Below are 18,004 nucleotides of genomic sequence, written 5' to 3' on the forward strand. Positions count from 1 at the left end.
TATTAATAATTATTTTATTGTATTTCCAAATCTCATAAAAATATTAGTCTGAAACAGGCAACACTCTGTAATAAACGACATAACAATAGTTATAAACAATAAACATTCACTATTCTATTAGAATATTTATTTACTCCCTATCTCAGTGTACTTCCTATTATATTGTCCATTCCGAATTTAAATATTCAACTTCACAAAGAAACTAAACCAGCTAAGTGTAAAATTGAAAGGAAAATCTAGGCTATGTCTTGCTTGAAAAGGTGGTTTGTTTCGAAAAAAGAAATTGTTGAATACATGATGAGCGGTAAATTACTTAATTACGAAAAATCTAAAAAAAATATCGTTATGAAACATATGGTTCTATTCAATCACTTCAGCATTAATATAAACAAAATGAAGGGTGCCTTCACTGAAAGATTTGAGCTATTCAAATTGAATGCAAGTATTCTGAGTTACATAGTAGATCCTCTCAACACAAATTCAAATGAGGGTATCTCATGTATTCAAAGCTATTTATTTTAAATTATATATATATATATATATATATATATATATATATATATATATATATATATATATATATATATATATAGTATGATATTTGTTTAGGATTATATCTATATACTAAACAAATATACTATTGACATAAAAATGTTAGTGGCTCTTTAAAAACGAGGTTATGTTGTAAATTGTAACTTTTGGCTCTTTCGTCTCAAAAGGTTGCCGACCCCTGTACTATACCTTCTCTCTCTGACATTATATTTTAAATAGCCAGTAAAGTTATGGTCATCCATTTACAACTTCAACAAGGACCATGTAAGTCTATACCCACACCCTCCTTTACCCTCATCCCCATCCATAAACTCACCAATTATAGCCAATCCCCACACATCTAAGACTTGTATAAAACTAGCAAAAACTTTCATCTACTTAATAGGTAGGGCCTACATTACAATCACATTTATAAAGGGATATGTTATTTTCTTTTTTTTTCTATTAAAAGAGTACAAGTGTCCGGTACATGAGCGGTGCATTAATGTATTAATAATAATAAAGTTATATAGTCGTAAGGCTTTTTCGTGTTCCTGTTTATCTTACAAGTTGTATCAGATAATCTCCATACACGACGTCACATTACAATGTTTCACACTATTACTTAATTAATCTGTAATTAATTATGTACACCACTCATGCTTTAGATGCAAACTCCACATTTGCAAATAATGTGTGGTTAATGTAAGTCGCCCGTTGCTTTTATAACGAGTTATATTTTACATACTCATTTTAAAGGTTACATGTCCTAAGCATGACAACTTGAAAACTCACTGTGATTTATTCTTCTTTAAATTTCTATAACAATAACACAACAAACATATAATGTGATACATTGTTTTTTTTTGTAAGCTATATCGACATTACACATATCGGTATATTGGCCTTCCCCCCCCCCCCCCCCCACGTACACGACAAACACGCATCTTGTTTTAGCCAGGATAAAACTTGTTATATTTTTGTAAAACTTAAATTGTATTTTAACTTTAGAGACAGTGTTTGAAGAATATCGATTTATTGTAAATAGTGTTTAACAATTATTACCCTTTATATTATCACTTTCAATAGCACAGACAACTTACATCTTATTCTAATGAATAACAAAAGAAACCATTAACAACTATAATTTAGTGATATAAATATGTTGTTTTAATCTATTCCAAAACATTTTTGTTATTTTTAAAACAATTAATGAAATGTGTGGGTGTTTTTTTTTTTGTTATTACTGAAATAATGTAATTATCAAAAATAGAAGCATGTCGTCACATTATGTATGTTTAACTTCGAACACAATTTATAATCAGTTGCGTAGCGAGGTCGGGTTTTACCCGGTGCGCCACTTAATGGTGTCAACCCCCGGAGGCGTAGCGACAAACTTTCAAATTTCGATTTGCACCCCCCCCCTCCCTCTATCGTTCATATTTTAAAGCAGATACATATTATTTATTTATTTTTTTGAAGTAAATACATTAAGATGTAACAGTACAAATGATGAGAACCATGATGAAGTGTACAACCTGACTATAAATATCTCAGTTTTCTCCAGAACGTGATGATAAACACATTTTAACAAGTTTGTGATTAAGTTCAAAATGAAAAGGAAAAAAAAAATATATGTATATAATAGAACTAAGCAGATTCAGTTGTTTATGTGGTGCTATTCGATGATTCATTTGAGTCTATCTTTGCCTTTTTCAGCTACATATCGCTTTTCTGCTGTTGTTTCTTCTGTTTTTGATTCTGTCTCTTCTGAGCTAGCATTTTCATTTGTATTTTCTTCTGAATCTTCTGTTTTTGTGTTTTCTTCTGTTTCTTCTTCTGCTTCAGCATCAGCCTCATCAGCTTTGCCTTTTACATCTTCGACTGTCTTTGCTACAATTGGGTCTGTGGTCTCTTTTGTTTCTGACTCAACAGCAACATCATCCTTTGTTCACTTCATTGTAAAATTGTGTGGTTTTCAGCGGACGACGACAGACAAGCCGTTGTTCCTTCCAAAGAACGAGATTATCAGATACAGATTAGCTGGTTAAAAAAAAAAAACATTTAGCCAACAACGAGTGCACATAGTTGACTGTAGTTATAATGTTTTATTTACATATTTTTAAACTCTACATGAAATAAGTACAAGTTATTTGTTTTTTAAATGTATCAAAAACATGTATTCCTAGTTCAATGTCAACAAAACATGTTTATTCCCATTAAAACAAACTAATTAATGTTAATTTATCGTTTAACGAATGAATCTATAGTTTTTCTCATTTTAACTGGTTATTTATCTATTAGTTGGTTTTTGTGTCTTTGAGTTGTCTCCCGTATATTGTAGGGAAAATTAATATGGGAAGTAATTGTGAAATGCACGTTTGAAATGCCAAATCAAAATAATATATTTTTATTTAAGAGCACCCAATATTATAATAATACATATAACATTATTGCCTGAAGATGAGTTAATGAAGATAGTTGGGCGTTTTCTATGATGTGTTGATTGTGTTTAGTTCTCCTAAAATCGATGGGTTCTTGGCATGAATGTAATAACCAAGTAATTACTTGATACTTGTGATGCACATACCATTACTAAATACGGAATGGTATGAGCAATATGATATATACAATGTATACCTATTGTTTAATTACATATAGCCTGGCACATTGTTTAAAATCAAACACATGTCTATTTTAAAATATGTTATATTGTTACTTCATTTAGACCAAGTTAATCTTATATTATCTCTTACCCTACTATACAGAACTTATACCATCTCCACTAGCTCCTAATAATATTCGGTCTCTAGTCTGATTGCAAAATGTTTTTCACATAAATAAACAACACCGCTACTGCTCACTAATACTCGATGTTCTCCAAAATCTCCAATAATCATCTCCTAACGATATCTACATCCAACTCGCAACTGACGCTGCAGTGGTCAGCTGATTATCTCACGTAAATGGTCAGTTCGTCACTTCATTATATTGGTTCTGCTTGACCAATGCCTAGTTGACCTACGCTACCTATCGCTTATCTGTGACCAACATTACACTATTTCGTCATCATAGTGCCACATACAGTATCTTTCTCGTACATGGATAGCTCAAGTGTGTTGGGTCCATGTTGTGTTTTAGTGTTGCTTAGATCTGCTACAATGAAGGTGTGGGTCGCAGGATCTGGTGCGGGCTGATTAGACTGTGGATTATGTGGCCATAAATAAATTGGTGGCCGTTGGTCTTGATGATGGCCCATTTCATCTGATATTTCAATTGAGATTGTTGGTGACTTGGCTGTATCTGAAAAGTGTGAGGCCCATGAATTCATTAAACAACGTAAACCGTTATCATAGAGGCTCCTCCAAACAGCTTTCGCCGTAGATAAATCATGAATGGGCACAACTCCATTGGTCTTGGTGTTGATTATACTTACATACGACATTACTGTGTTGGAGAAATGTAAAAATCTAGTGCTAACTCAGGTCTTCTGTGACCCGAATGGTGTTATCGTAGTTAAATTTATATATTTATCGGGACAGGTCACTTCAATCAAAGTCAAAAGTGCGTGAAGCGATCTAAAAAAGCAGTACAAACTATAACTATCAAATACAATTTAAAACAAAGAAGAAATTCAGTTCTATACAAAAATCAATCAACTTAAACATTTAAGAAAACAATGATTGCGATTTGAAAACGTGTATAAAAACGGACTTTAAACCCTAAATAAGACGGCCGGATCTAATTATAGACAGTGGTGTGATAGAATGGGTGTCACCTGGTGCGACACTTCGTAGTGTCACCCACCCCTCCCCCCCCCCCCAAAGAAAACAAAGTTTGTATATATATATATATATATATATATATATATATATATATATATATATATATATATATATATATATATATATATATATATATATGTATGTGTGTGTGTGTGTGTGTTTCGGCCTACATAAACATATAATTTAAATAGATGCCACATACGGGTACATGTATGTGTATAAGCTTTAATCACTGCAGACTTAGTAGTAAGGATATTTATCTATAGTCTGTTAATAATACAGTCTTTATAGTTATCACGTTTACGTCATAATGCCACCCCCCTCCCCACCTTCTTGAAATAATTGTCGATTTGCACTTAAAAGACTATTTAACTTAAATTAATTATTGATGGATCTAACAACAAAAAAACGTTTTTCTTCTGTTCATTCTGCAATTGTTTGGCTTGGTTTCACCCCCCCCCCCCCCAAAACGGTGTCACCCGGTGCGGTCCGCACCCCGCCCAGCACTCGCTACGCATCTGATTATAGGATTGTGTGTGCACGTGTTTCATTTTTTTTTTGTCTTTTAAAATCCATGTCAGGTACACATGTAAACATAGTAACAAACACACACACAAAACACTCATGATAGCTCACGTATATACATACATTTCAAATTTCCATGTAGTAATTACTTTATGCCTGTGTGGGAAAGTACGTGGGCAAGTTCGTGTGAAAGTGTTTGTGTGTGTTTTTTGTTTTTTGTGAAGGCTTTAACTGTACACATTACATTCACTGCATAATTTTAATGTACAATCTAGATATTTATTCTAAAACATAACCCTATGTAACCAATTGTAATGTAGGGCATACAATCTAGTATTTTATAATAAAACATTTTTTTTCTCCCTTGCTGTATAAACTATGCATGGAATGTAGGACCTACTGAATCAAAATGTTAAATAAAAAACTTATTTACCTAATGTTTTAACTGTATGGGTATGGATATGATGAACTGTCTATAGACATACTTTTAATTACATTGATTTGATTTTAAGAAGCTTAAGTAAATATTAAAGTAAAAGTACACACAAGTATACAACAGAGCCATAAATCTTAACAGGAGGTTGGCAATCTGCGTACGAAGAAGTGAACAGGAATAAAATTTAGAATAGCATGATCGGTTGCTTTCGATACATCACATATTACAGTCAAGAACAATTATAGAAAAAAGTACATCTACTTAGACATTTATGTTAGAAAAAAACTGCGGCCAAAGCAAAGACCTACGTAAAGAACCCATAACAGATAATACACTTTGATATTAATAAAAATATCGAGAAGAGTATCGGTGCATTTAGTCACTTGACTACTCCAACCATTGCTTTAAATGACAGTTTCAATCACGTGATTAACGAGTGTATCAACATAATGCCTGTCAGATTGAACACACACACACAAACACACCTTTAAATTGAGCTACATTTGACAAGCTCCTAAAGTGACGCCTACGTGTCTTACAAAGTTACATACTTTTTAGCGCAATTTCCATTCTGGAGAATTGCGTTTATTAACGCGTCATTTCTCGATGGATGGATGGATGGATGAATGTATGGATGAATGTGTGTCCGGGCTTTAAGTCGTATCTCCTCCTCAACGAAGCAATATCGATGACTAGTTCCAAAAGCAATTATGTTAAGCAAGTTACAAGAATGAGCATAGGCCATAAAAATTCCGGGTTTCTTTCATGTATTTCCCGGAAAAGCCAAAAAACCTCGAAAAAAAGCAGTTTTCGGCCCATATCTCGTCAACCAGACCACTTAGCGACTTGAAACATGTACCAATCGATTCCTGCCATAATTTAGAGCAATATTGCCGAAGAAAGTTTTCAAAAATATCCTCTCGTTTGGTCACAAATTTTAAAATTACAAAAACACCTACAAACCGATTGTTCTTCTAGCTTGAACGCATCCCAGCATTATACGTCAGAGCTATTTTTAGATAACATAAGGAAATTGCGCATAAATGTCACTAGACTTTTTTAATTAACTTGTTTCTGTTTTAGTTCATTTGAAATGTATCCATACCCCATAGTATTCAATACAATGTCGCTCATTTTTTTTCTTCTTCTCCAGGTGCAAATCAAAAGGTCTTCACAGTGACCTTGATAATAATTACTCTGAGCATAGACCTACACCTCGTAATAAATACTGTAATGTTGAATACTGTCAAAAATACCATGTGTAGTGCTATTGAATACCCACATTAGTGGCATTATACTGGCATTTAGTATCGACAGCAGTGTTATTGAGTACCCACATCTGTGACAGTGAGCAAATACAGTTTGAGCACTAAGCACTTACAGCAGTGATACTGAGTACACGCTGCTAAGGCTGAGTACCCACATCAACATTATCGATTACCAACAGCACCAGTGCTGAGTACCCACAGCAGTGACACCAAGAACCGACTGCAGTAACACTGAGTACATACATCTTCATACAGAGAGAATATAAATGGGTTGGCCACACACTCGTGAAGCTTTTATCCAGCATAAGAAGACAGGCCCTCAACTGGAATCTACAGGGGAAAAATAAAAGATAAGAGGTCGGCAAAGGTAGACCTTTAGCAACGTGACCTGGGAGAAGACATCAAGAAGATTGAATACACATGGAGACAGTTGGAGAGACTAGCCTAGATACACCTGTGGATAGTTGGAGAGAATAGCCTGGATACACATGGGGACAGTTGGATAGATTAGCCTGGATACACATGGAGACAGTTGGAGAGACTAGCCTGGATACACTTGGGGACAGTTAGAGAGACTAGCCTGGATACACCTGGGGACAGTTGGAGAGACTAGCCTGGATACACCTCCATACAGTTGGAGAGACTAGCCTGGATACACCTGGGGACAGTTGGAGAGACTAGCCTGGATACACCTGGGGACAGTTGGAGAGACTAGCCTGGATACACTTGGGGACAGTTGGAGAGACTAGCCTGGATACACCTGGGGACAGTTGGAGAGACTAGCCTGGATACACCTCCATACAGTTGGAGAGATTAGCCTGGATACACCTCCATACAGTTGGAGATACTAGCCTGGATACTCCTGGGGACAGTTGGAGAGACTAGCCTGGATACACCTCCATACAGTTGGAGAGACTAGCCTGGATACACCTCCGTAAAGTTGGAGAGACTAGCCTGGATACACCTGGGGACAGTTGGAGAGACTAGCCTAGATACACATGTGGACAGTTGGAGAGACTAGCCTGGATACACATGGCGACAGTTGGAGAGACTATCCTGGATACACTTGGGGACAGTTGGAGAGACTAGCCCGGATACACTTGGGGACAGTTGGAGAGACTAGCCTGGATACACTCGGGGACAGTTGGAGAGACTAGCCTAGATACACTTGGGGATAGTTGGAGAGACTAACCTGGATACACCTGGGGACAGTTGGAGAGACTAGCCTGGATACACCTCCATACAGTTGGAGAGACTAGCCTGGATAAACTTGGGGATATTTGGAGAGAGTAGCCTGGAAACTCTTGGGGATAGTTGGAGAGACTAGCCTGGATACACCTGTGGACAGTTGGAGAGACTAGCCTGGATAACCTGGGGAGAGTTGGAGAGACTAGCCGAGGCCAGAGATGCTCTTGTCGGCAGACTATGATCCAGAACTACTCTACCCTAACAAAACTGTTGTATCTTTTGAACCCTTCATATGTAGTGTTGTTCCTAAAGCACTAGAAAATAGGCAGTTGTCGCTGGTTTCATTATTTAAGTCAACTGCACATGAATGTACATCTCTGTCATCGATTTGAATCTTAATCTACATTCGTTTTAGATTTTTCTGTTCGGGATTTAAAAATAAAACTAAATCAATCAATAGCATGTCAGCTTGGTATCGATACATTGTTGTAGGTACAGTTTACATGTTCTGATCGGACTGAGTCTAAGGTTGTCTGTTGATGTGTGTTTACGGGTTGTTGGTTGCATTGGTTTGACCAATGTGTTTCAGAAACAAATATAGATTTGTAATAAAAACGTTCAAAATAACTGATGATTTAATTATGATACATTTTTTTTTTCAAAAAAAAAGAACGATGCAATTGGTCAACTCAGGTCAGATGGGTTACCTAACTCCGTACATAACACATAGCAGATAGTACACTTTGATCTTAGTCAAAATGTCGAGAAGAGAATCGGTGCAATAAGTAACTCGACTACTCCGACCACTAATTTAAATGACAGTTTCAATAACTTGATTCATGAGTGTATCAACATAATACGTGCCATATTTAACACACGCACAACTTTAAATTGTGCTACATTTGACCATCTCTTTTAGTAACGCATATGTATCTTACATTGTTACATAGTTTATATATATATATATTAGTTTATGTTAAATGTATCCAAATGATTCGATACAATGTCGCCCATATTTTCTTGTTTGTTTCATTTCTCCGATGCTGATATTTACATATATTATTTTCTTGTTTAGTTATTGTGTAAGGGAAGTAATTCCCTATTAAATAGACCATTTGTTAAACGAATTCTAAGCAAAAAATACATAAATTAAAGAGACTTAATAATTTTTCTTAAAATTAGACATATTCTACAATAAAGTGTTTCAAATAATATGCAAAAAATAATTGATATGTCTTTGTTTTATGTTTAAAATTTTATTTTAATTGCAATCAATAAATACAACAGCATTACATTTTACTCATTTGAAAGACAAGCGAGGATATCGTGCAATCTATGTTAAGTTAGTCTGAATCATTGTTCGGTGTAATATCCCTATTCTTTTAAAAGAAAATACATATTGAGAACAGAAAACTTTCTTCAAATTACCAATAATAATGTACATTGCTATGTTTTTTTTTTTTTTTGTGATGTGTATTGTTTTGCTTCAGTATTAAAAGTAGAACCAATGTGTTGAACTGTATGCATATCAATGTTCGCTTACAAAAGAGTAGCAAATATATAACGGATCGTCTATACATGACGACATATCTGGAGAGGGGAGGGGATAGAAGAGGAGGGATTGATGATATTAGAGAGAAAAAGAAATCAAACGTTATTGCAGTAAAAACTAGAAAATGAGCTCAATTAAGATTTAAGTAGAAAAAAAATATAAAAAAACAAATACATTAAATTAACGCATTTTTAGTGTAATTTTGAGGGAGAGGTTTGGTAAAATGAGGTGTGATATAATTTTAGGGGAGGAGGAAGCACCTCAACCGTGACCTCAACCAAGGCAGAAATTGCGTATCCCCAATTTTTTAGAAATATATTCAGTTTTGGTTTGATCGCCAATGTTAAAGTCAACTTCAGTGATAATTTCATTAATTGCAAACGGCAACAGAGTGACTATTTCACAATGTAAAGTCTTCTAGTCAACTGTCTCTGTCAGTGTGACCATGTCTTATATTCAACTTTTAAAATCATTGTTAGGTAGGTTGTACATATGTAAATATATTACACCGTAACACTGCCATACATATGTTAACGTGCTACACCTTAACACACACATTTACATTTTATTCAGGCCGAACTCATATACACATGCCAATCTAACATAGTCGTACACATGTACACATATTATGACACCCTAACACAGATGTACATTTGTAAACATATATACACCCAAACACAGCGGGCACAAGAAAGCTATATGTGATCCAGCTTTTTTACTATTCATCCAATATAAACTTTCATACGTTTGATGAAAGTGTTTTGTTTAAAATTAGCAGGATTAGAAAACACAGTTACTTCACTGGGAACAATTCTATAATCCACGCATTTTGTTTGAGTAGATATATGCCATGTTACAACAAATTGCTTGACTTTGTTTTTATGTTTCTTTTCTTTATAACTTGAAAGAACATGTCTTTATTGTTTGAAAGAACAAAACATATTTTTATTTCATGGACAAAACTCGATGTAATCAATGCTGAGTTCCTAATATCACTATAATTGTTTTATCATATTTATTAGAGTTTGCAACTACTAATTGGTATATTAAGTATGTTTATCTTAGCCTTTGTTTATTCTTCTAGCTCTTTATTGCGAAGCAATTGGGTTATAAGAATCCGTAAGTAGCAAATATTAACACATATTAATATGAAACATGTAAGGCCTAAAATAGTTCAGATACAAAATCAGTTACTAATTTTGTATTCTTGAATCTTGAATCGAATTTCGTTATCTTAAATCTAGAATCGGGGCACACCGATCAAATCGATCAAATACAGACTTTAACGTATTTCTAAAGTATATTTATCGCTGGTATTTGAAACAAACAAAAAAACAGTTATATCATTACAGCTATAGCCAAAAGCTGAAAAAACACATTTAAACATTATGTATAGACGGATTCATGGATACTGACGCGCTACGCAAAAGCAAAATAAAAGTTTAAATGGGCTTCACTCTAACAGTCTTAAAGTATTGCTGACCAACACTATCACAAATGATATACCATGACAACAAATAAACCAGCTGCCAGCTGAAGAGTTCTGTCTGTTCTGTCTTTACTTGGACTATTTTTCTGTACCTGTGTCTACCCTTGGCGTTGAAATATCAGTTTCTGTTTAAATTGCTATTTCAGTTACAACGCCTGCTTCCACCCCATCTACATGACCCACGAGATGCGACACTTGCCTATCCTAACAAAACGTATGTGTCTACAAAACCCTTCATATGTAGAGTTGTCCTTATAGCACTGGCATATGGCCAGTTGTCGCTAGTTTCATTATTTAAGTTAACTGCATATGATTGTACATCTGTCATCGATTTGAAGCTCATACATGTAGGTGATTTCAGTCTGATTCTTCTATATTCGTTTAAGATTTATTTTTAATCGACTAATGCTTTTCGATTCACGATTTAAATAAAACTAAATCAATCAATAGCATGTAAGCTTGGTATCGATACATTGCCTTAGGTACAGTTTATACGTTCTGATCGGACTGAGTCTCAGGTTGTCTGATGTTTGTTTACGTGTCGTTGTTTGCATTGGTTAGACCAGTGGTCTGTGGTCGTGCCGTTCTGATATGTTTATTGTCGACATGAAAGTGAAACAAGAATGTTTATGTGTCTTTCTAGAAACGTTTTACAAATACTATGTGAAATGGCTTGTAGGGTGTTTGGTTATATTGTAAGCAGATCCCACACAACAATATCACACTTTTGATGTTTGACTAAAGAAATCAACCTCTCGACTACTTCGTCGCATTTTGTCTGTGTTAAACGTGGAACTTGGTGGACTGTTTACAGTAACAAAAACAGCAGCTACTTCTTTATGGAGACCGTACAGTCGTTTGAGTGGTTGTGTTTGACATCACATCTAAAGAGATCATCCCGCTAAACCCGGGTAAAATTACATCTGAGATTTGAATACATTCGAGATTTAAATATAACGTTGGCGAAAAATAGCATGTCAGCTTGGTTTCTATGTAGAAATGTTGTGAAAATAATCTGTGCAATGACCTTCAATAACTTGATGAATGATTAAATCAACATAATGCCTGCCATATTGAACTCAAAATTTATTTTTAGCGACATCTGACCCTCTTCTGGCATAACACATACGTATCTTACATGATTACATATTTTCTATTTTAATTAATTTTAAATGTGTGTCAAAGATTAGTTGCACGGTAGTGTACACATTTATTGGTAAAAGTTTTTTTGTTTTATTTATTTATTTTTTAGTTTACCAAGGCAGATAAGTATGTTACAATGATTTTCAACCTAATTTAGACAGTTTCAAAGGGAAATAACTAGCTATTTAATTAAATACTTAAGTACATTCAATGAAACGGAAACAAATCAAATATCATAGATAAAACTAAATAACATTATACGTAGATATTATAAATTAAGAAAAACAAGTAAATAAAATATTAATAAATCTTTAAAGTTTATTTAAAAAATAGTTTGGTATATCCGGATTTGGACATGTCGTGAGTTGGGTATATCGTGTGTTGGATGTGCTATATTGAATTGTGAATAGCGTTAATATTTTATACGACGATTCGATATGACATGCTATAGATCAGGGGTCTCCAAACTACGGCCCGCGGGGCGAATGCGGCCAGCAAGGTCCTCTTATCCGGCACGCGGAGATCTTTTTGTCCACGGAAAAATGTCTGTTACAGGTGGCTGAGAAACTTTGCCCAGAAAATTCAAAACAATTGGAAAATGTAGCTTTGGGTGAAAATACCTTTGTCCACCGTTTTGCAGACATCGTGACTCAAATAGAGAAAAATGCATGCACGGTTCACTATTTTTTTTAATTGTAATAGATGAGTAGCTGGACAGCTGTTCCACCTCTCAACTGCGTGTGTTCATTAGGTGTGTGGATGAAGACATGAACATAACAAAAGAGCTGACTTCCCTACATAATATGTATGGCACTGTTACCGGATATGATATATTCAATGATTTAAAGAAAACATTTGCTGATTATAACTTGGACTGGACTAACCTCAGTTACCTGACTGTTGATGGGGAAAAGTACATTAGTGGTATAAAGTAAGGCTTGGTTGGACAAGCCAATGAAAAAATATTCTGCAACCAATGCTCCTGCACTCTATTATTAATCAGCAAGCTTTGTGATCTAATTATATGGAGATTAGCAGTGTACTGAATCTTGTGGTAAAGATGACGACTTTAATAAGGTCAAATGGGCTCAACCATAGATATAGAATACGTGAAGAATAATTTGAGAGTAAACTTGGACCTTGAGTGTGTTGTCGGCCTCCGATAGTGTTTCTTTCAGATTTTTTTTCTCTGGGGGGGGGGGGGGGGCGGCACTTGAAATGTTTATACATTTCTATAAAAAAAAATATTTTGTTGGGGGGGGGGATGGACGTTTTCACGAGAGTGGGGGGGGGGGTGCTTCACAACACAGAGGATAGGCCTATGCCTTGAAGAAACCATGGCCTACGAAATGATATTTGATAGTCAATGCGGCCCTCGATCTGAAAAGTTTGGAGACCTCTGCTATAGATAAATTGTGTAGTCGAGTGAGCAGCTGAGTCTTTTAACTTGTATTGTCGTGTTTAAGCACCTGTCGATTTTCGCATCCCACAACAGGCAGTCATCCGATGACCATAAATAGCTGCCCCCCTCACCCCACCATCCATATACGTAGCTTGACTTATGTAAAAATAAACGATTTTCGGTAACTATCAACTTAATTAAACTAACTCGGTTCTTTTCAACTGAGTTAGAAGACAAATTCTATTTCTCATTCACTTATGTCAGAAATTAGCAGCCTCAGATTAATCTCTTTTTGCTTATAATATTTTAAAGCAGAGGCGTTAGATCAGCTAACTAAAAACAATTATTTGGCAAACAAATGGCTCCGGAAAATAAGCGACGTAAAATCGGTTTAATTTATATATATTTAAAATCTGTAGAAAATAAGTACAAGCTGTTGGTTTTTCAAATGTATCATAATCATTTATTTATCGTTTAATTAAAGCAAATTTTGTTTAGATATTTTATAAAACGCTAATTAATAGCAATAGAATTTGCATCAAATGAATGTATTATTTTTTTTATTTTATAGGTTTATTTATCTATTCGTCGGATTCTGTGTCTTTGAGTTGTCTCCCCTTCTTTTGTTAGGAAAAATAAATATGGGAAGTAATTGTGAAATGCTCGTTTAAAATATCAAATCAAAATAATATGTATTTATTTAAGAACACCCAATATTAAAATAATACATATACAATTATTGTCTGAAGATGAGGTATTAAGCATAGTTGGACGTTTTCTATGCTGTGTGGATTGTGTTTAGTTCAGAAATCGATGGGTTCCTGGCATGCATTGTAATGACCAATTTATTACTTGTTACTTCCGATAAACATATAACTAATGCATACGGAATGGTATGTGTAAAATGATACACACACTGTAAACCTATTTGTTTTTAATTGGGTATAGCCTGTCACAGTGTATAAGATCAAACACAAGTCCATTTCAAAACATGTTAGAATGTTGCTTTATTTGCGCCAAATAAATCTTCTATTCTCTCTTACTCTACTATACACAATAATTTTCGGTCTCTAGTGTGATTGCAAATGCTTTCTACACACAAATATCAAGCTCCGCTACTACTCGCTTATCCGCGATTGATCCCTAAACGCTCCGATAATCTCCTAACAATACATACATCCAACTCGCAACTGATGCTTCAGTGGTCAGCTGATCATCTCACGTAAATGGTCAGTTCGTCACTGCATTATATTGGTTCAGCTTGACCAATGTCTAGTTGGCCTACGCTATCTATCGTTTATCTATGACCAACATTACACTATTTCGTCATTACAGTGCCACATACAGTATATTTCTTGTACATGGATAGCTCAAGTGTGTTGGGTCCATGTTGTGTTTTAAGAAGCCTTTACCAACGAATGTTTCCATATTAGTAGTACACTTTCTTCAAAATTTAATACCAAACAACATTAATTTAAATATCACATTTTGTAATGTTTTTATCAAGTCCTTAAAGCTTAATATATTTTATAAACGTTTTACTTTATTATTTAGCACTTCTTTAGTGTACATTGCCGAACGTATAAATTTACACGTTTCACGCTACACACATCGTACTGTATAAGTTGACTTAGACTACGCTTAGGAACTCGAGCGACCGATGATTTATATGAACACATTACGTGTAAGTTATATGTATCAAATACCATGCCCCCCCCCCACCACACACAGACACACACACACACACACACCATCCCCCAAACACCTACACCAGTGCGTGGTCCAAATATCATCTAGCACACGGCCGTATATTTGCATATCCCGTCCACTAGAACAGGGGTCTCCAAACTACGGCACGCGGGCCGGAGGACCTCTCATCCAGCCCGCGGAGATCATTTTGTCCACGGAAAAAACGTTTGTTGGTGATGGCTGAGGAACTTTGCTCAGAAAAATCACGACATGCCTAGAAACAAATTGATCCCCCGAACTGAAATTTGATAGTTAATGCCGCCCTCGGACTAAAAAGTTTGGAGACCCCTGCTAGACCAACATATATGTTCTTGACGAGTCCAAAATTGTGTCACTGTTCATGTTATTGTTATCGCACTCCGACTGAAAAAAAATGTATGTTCAGATATTCAATTCAATATATATATATATATATATTTAGACATTTATATCTCAACCAAAAGTCTTAAGTTCGGTTCCCTGAGATGAATCTGTCCACCCAGCTCAGAGAATAGACTTTGATCCTAGCCACAGTGCCTGTTGATGGGCCCAGTAACAAGGACTGGCGTGGTGGACGTGGTGCTTTCAAGAACATCATCCTATCTTCAACTGGAGCAGCCAAAGGTGTTGCAAAAATTATTCCCTCTGTAGATGGAAAACTGACTGGAATGGCTTTTAGAGTCCCTGTTCATGATATTTCGGTTGTTGATCTTACATGCAGACTTGAAAGAGGGGCATCCTGTGATAATATTAAAATAGCTATCAAGGCTGCACCTTAAGGCCCCTTGAAGGCATCCTGGGTTATACTGATGATGAGTTTGTGTCCCAGGACTTCTTGGGAGATGACATAAGCTCTATTTTTTATGCCAGGGCTGGCATTGCCTTGAATAATAACCTTGTTAAACTGGTGTCATGGTATGGTAATAAGTATGGCTACAGCAACCGTGTAGTTGAGCTTATCCAGCAAGGTCAGTTCAAGGTCGACTAACAATAAAGTAATCACTAGCACTGAAAAACTTATTTCCCCAAATTTAGGTATGTCATCTGAACACTAAAAAACGCTGGTTAAAAATTTCTTACTTTAGGATTTATGTCATTGGTGTACAATTTGTAAGCTGTTTCAGCTTTGTCATCATCAAACACGGGAGATTATCTTTAATGTGAAGATCTAATTTTTCAAGATTTTCCTTAAAATACTTTATGTAGCTGTGCACACGAGTGTCTGTCATAAATGACGTTAGAATAATTTATCATTTTGTACATGTTTAGATGTATGAATGGCTGTAGCACAGCGTAATACATTTGAGGCTATACAATCCCGAGCTAATTTATCCACTTAATAGGGCTGGTAAGTAGGTCACCAAACAGTTCTATGGCTCATGCAGGTTTTATTGAGCCGTAGAACTGGTTGAAGACCTACTTACCAGCCCTATTCCAATAATCTGATAAATTTTCCCTGTAACTGGACTGCTGCTTCTTTTCACAGGAATTTTCTATGCCACCTACAATCTCACTTTCTGCTATCTTTTAATTATAAATTCCTGATTTTGTTTTAGTTAGTTTACAGTACATATATGTTGTGACTAGTAAATTTTGCTGTTCAGTATTTTCAATAAATATGGACTGTAAAAAAAAAATGATTAAGGAACTACATTCACAAAACCTCCACATAGAGATAAACCTACTCCAATTAGTCATTTTTTTTCTAGACATGATATAACATATTGACTTTTAAAACTATATTTTGATTTACTGTTAGATGTTTGCACATTTTTAATTAACTCCACAAGTGTCTCTAAGTCTCTAAAAGTGTTACATTTTAAAGACATTAATAAATCCCCACATGTGGTTATAGAAAAAAAAAATTCTAGCAAAATAAACGTGTGATCATAACAGAGGCGTAGCGATGGGGGGGGCAGGGGGGGTACATATGTCCACGGGCGCCGACCTTAGGGGGCGCCAAAATGGGTTGTAAAAACAAATTAAAATGTTATATTGCTGCATTTTTGCATTATAAATAGTTTGAGGGGGAGGTGCAAATCGAAAGTTTGAGGGGGGGGGGGTGCAAAATTGAAAATTTGCTCCCGATGGGTCGCCAAATCGAAATTTTGTCCCCGGACGCCGAGAAGGGTCGCTACGCATCTGGATCATAAGAATAAGTTGTAAGTTGTCCTCCATAATACTTGACAGGTATTCACTGATACCTAGTAGACCCAAACGAAGCCGATATGACTTTGCCAACTATCATAATCAATTTAAAGTCCTGCAAGTAAGTAAAAGTAAGCAAAGTTCCCTTTCAAACCTGATGATCAATTGTGGCAACTGGAGTTCACCTATTTCTGTGACCTCGGCATATTATGAAAATATAGTGTGGTCAGCACTATGCCAAGCCGCCTTTAATTTCCCTAACGTGAGTTAGGTACCCATCAGAGTTATGTGGACTCAAGGACGTTCTACTTACTTGAACCAAGATTCGAACTCGAGATTCCGGCAAAGATATGTCTGATTCTGTATGGGAAATGTGTGTTTTAGTAAGGAGCCCTTAGCAACATAGGGAAACGTAACTTCGTTAAGGTATCACACTTTAGTGTGTATAGTATGACAGTTGTTAATTCTTTACCCTAGCTGTTCAATGTTTATCAATCCGATTCTAACGAAACCAGATTAGACGTCGTTAACTCCTGCATTAACTGTTGACTTATCTCCTATATCCGTGTCAGTGTTGCTGGTGTTTTAATCTGCCAATGACCAGTGTGAAGGTGTGACCACGTGATGACCACGTGATGACACTGATACTGTTGACCTTACGTGATAACCCTGACTTAAAAACCCCCTCCCCCGAAAAATGTCTACCCCCCCCCCCCTGGAACGAAATAAATTTTATATAGAAAATGTATATTTTTACCGGTGGCCACGCCCCCCCCCCCCCCCCGGAGAAAATATAATATGAAAACGTT

The 18,004-nt window shown here is 35.6% G+C and overlaps 1 pseudogene; it reads left to right on the plus strand.

Moving 5' to 3' along the window:
* The first annotated feature begins 7,577 nt into the window (after positions 1-7,577).
* LOC131933413 (uncharacterized) lies at positions 7,578-16,035 on the plus strand (annotated as a pseudogene).
* Positions 16,036-18,004: the final 1,969 nt, after the last annotated feature.

Source organism: Physella acuta, unplaced genomic scaffold (assembly GCF_028476545.2).
Source record: "Physella acuta isolate Inbredline_101_S28 unplaced genomic scaffold, ASM2847654v3 ptg002498l, whole genome shotgun sequence".
NCBI classification, from domain to species: domain Eukaryota; kingdom Metazoa; phylum Mollusca; class Gastropoda; family Physidae; genus Physella; species Physella acuta.